Genomic DNA, 3,479 nt, shown 5'->3' on the forward strand with positions numbered 1-3,479 from the left:
CAATCGAACCATGCGAGGGCATTGCCTTCTAGATAGAAGGAAAGAAGAGGCAGCCAATCCTTCTTGGAGAAGCCAAGGTATGTGAAGTATAACTCGGCTCGAAATATCCAGCTCTCCGGGTTGCTGTCGCCACTGAATCTAGGCAGAAACATAGCCGTTGTTGGAGTCCTCTGGATGAAAGCACCAATGTAACAACCCAAATAATATACCAAACCAACTGATTGTATTAACTCAACACTAATTGAAATTACAAAGTAAATGCTAATGTAGCGAGGACAGTGCCACAGAAATCTAAGAAGAAAGGAGATGAGAAATAGACTGATACAGATTGGGGATGAGAACAAAGAGAGAAACAGAGCTATATTTGACAACTTCAGCATAAGAATGCTATATGCCCTTTGCTATATTTATATCTATTTCTACACTGCTCTTTCACGAACTTAGCACCTGCCTGCACTCAACCTGGGTCCCACACATAATTATTCAAATTCCCAAATATGACCTCCACCGAGTCACTCACTGAGTTCACAACACTTATGGTTCCCTGCCTTACATACTCGAGTACTTTATTCGTACCGACGTCCTTTTATTTGTGGACGCTGCATGTCGTGCTGCAGGTCCTGATAGACAGGCAGACGCAGCTCCCCCCCCGATCGTAGGCTGTCCAGTTCAGCGGTGATTGGCGAGATCCCTTCTCCGGACTTGCCGTGGTCTTGGTATGCATTTTTGTTATAGACATTATGGGTATGTCGGGGCCCTATTCCGGCTATGTTGCTACACTTATGTTCCTTNTGTTGCAACACTTATGTTCCTTTAGAGGCTCATAGACAGGTGTCGACTCATGTATAGTTTGGTAGGCCTTGTCGGCTGGTTTTTGTNTCTGAGTTATCCAACAAATAAGGTGAGTTTACTGCTATCTTTCATACATTTATTCGGCTGTGAATTCATGGTAATTCGTTCTATACATGTAAGAACTCACGGGACGGTGATCGGAAGCCGTGAGTTCGAGTTATTCACTTGTAGCGGACTGTTTTGTGGACTATTTTGTGTTGCTGTTGGGCTGCGTGTTTTACTACTGTTTTGTGGAGTTTTGGAGGAGGAAGGGTGTGGAGAAACACCATATATATGTAGGGTTGTGGGCTGGTAGTTCTTCGTAACATTTCCGGGTCGTTTGACACGACTACGGTGGCCGTCGTATGTATGAAGTGATTAGGTTGTGCGTGGACTGTTTTGGGAGGCTCAATATGATTATTATTGATGTTGTTTAGGCTGTTTGGTGATTGTTTGGAATTGTGTGAAGTCATATATATAGGGGAGGTGCTGTCCGTGTCATCGTATAATAGGTTGTGTTCGATACATAATAGCTATGACGCTTGAATGATAACTATAGTATCGTTTCTCTTATTGTAGACTAAGGAGTCGTGAAAATTGCTTAGCTTGAGATTGGGGCAGTATATACAAGGTATGTGAGGCTATCCTTTTCCTTCTTTTGCACGACTCTGATTGTACATAATGTATTGAACGAGCTTCCAAAGATACTCTACTCTTAGAAGCTAGCAGTACTTACATTGTTTCCCCTCTTATGGAACGGTTGATGTTGATGTTGCTTCTCTTATTCTTATGATATCAATGTTATTGGTACTTCCTGATTCTTATAAGGTTCATGGTGAAGAGTTAGTCCTAATAACGTGTACACAGGATACCGACCTTACGTCACTCCGAAAGGTTTAAAACGTGAGTCCTTGAGTCGAGCATGCATTATATATATGTATCTATTTTACTCTACCGAGCCGCGCTATAGACGGCCGGGTATGGCACCTATTGTGCAACCACTGATCAGTTGGGTTTTACCGAGCTCCACGTGGTCGGGTACGATTCTACCGAGCCTTATGATGGTCGGGTATGTTTTTACCGAGCCTATTACGGCCGGGTACGATATGATGATGATGATGATGCCCACAGAGGCGTATGTTTTAAAAGTTTATGTATATATACATATGTATCACGCATTTCATGTCAGGATCCCTCAGAGGTACCCAGATGTTATTGGTTGTTTATTCTCTATCCCTGCTTACATCAACTGTTCGTACTTATGGTTCCCTGCCTTACATACTCAGTACTTTATTCGTACTGACGTCCTTTTATTTGTGGACGTGCATGTCGTGCTGCAGGTCCTGATAGACAGGCAGGCGCAGCTCCCCCACCATAGTAGGCTGTCCAGTTCAGCGTTGATTGGCGAGATCCTTTCTTCGGACTTGCCGTGGTCTTGGTATGCATTTTTGTTATAGACATTATGGGTATGTCGGGGCCCTGTTCCAGCTATGTTGCAACACTTATGTTCCTTTAGAGGCTCATAGACAGGTGTCGACTCATGTATAGTTTGGTAGGCCTTGTCGGCTAGTTTTTGTTGTATAGTCTCTCATGGTAGCGTGGTAGCTCGTACCTTATATATAGTTTCTTGATTGTCTAGTCATCCCATGTTATGTATGTTCATGCCATCATATTTTATTGTTGGTTGTCCACGACCCATGTCTACCATTTATATTGATCTCCCCTAAAAGATAATAAAGAAGGTTAGATAAAATGTATGTTGGTGCTCGGTAAGTATGGCCGAGTGCTAGTCATGGCCCTCCAGTTTGGGTCGTGACAAAAAATAACAAAAACCAGATAGAATAATGGAAAGAGATTCATAGACGATGAAATATTGATTTCATTTCATTGAATTTAAAGGTAGGGGGTTTTACATCGGAATTAAAAAGACAATAAACTAAAAACATTCAAGTTACGCCCTGAAATAACTCGGAATGGTGAAAAGATGGCAAGACTGAACTACCGGGACTCCCGCCTGACTGGGAATGGAGTAGCCTTACAATTTTGAAGTTTAGCATTTGGACCCATATATTGCACCTCAGCAGTGCTTGAGCCTTCACCCATTTAGACCATGTGAACCTCGTACAACATTTGCCTCATTGCCCCACAAATATCCTCAATTTCTTCGGCTGTGAAGGCCTCTTCTTCTTCTTCTTCTATATACCTTAGCTTAACAAATGTCCAGACGAGATGCGGGACTGGCTGAGGCAGGGCCCACCCATTGGTCTTACGTTCGTTAGCCCAATTTACGTCGACTTCTGTAGCTTAAAAATCTATGTCAAAGAACTTCTCGCTGGCAGTCAAAGTGATAGGCTCTATAATGCCTTGTAAGGACACCCCGAGCCCTTTCTCGGCTTGTACCCATGTTTGATCATTTCACTGGCGGCCATGATTGATGCGTTTGATAAGCAGGGTTGAGGACATGGAGTTCCTTCCTCGCAATGGTCTACGATCACGATCTCAAAAGCTTGGTAGACGATGTGTTCACTACCATCTCTAGCCTCCAAGCATGGGACTGACGGGTCCTTGTAGATTGATTGTTCATCTTCCCCGTGGACCACTATTTCTTTGGTTTTCATGTTCGAACTTGACCATTTGGTGGAGAGTAT

This window comes from Nicotiana attenuata, chromosome 4 (genome assembly GCF_001879085.1).
Source record: "Nicotiana attenuata strain UT chromosome 4, NIATTr2, whole genome shotgun sequence".
Classification (NCBI taxonomy): domain Eukaryota; kingdom Viridiplantae; phylum Streptophyta; class Magnoliopsida; order Solanales; family Solanaceae; genus Nicotiana; species Nicotiana attenuata.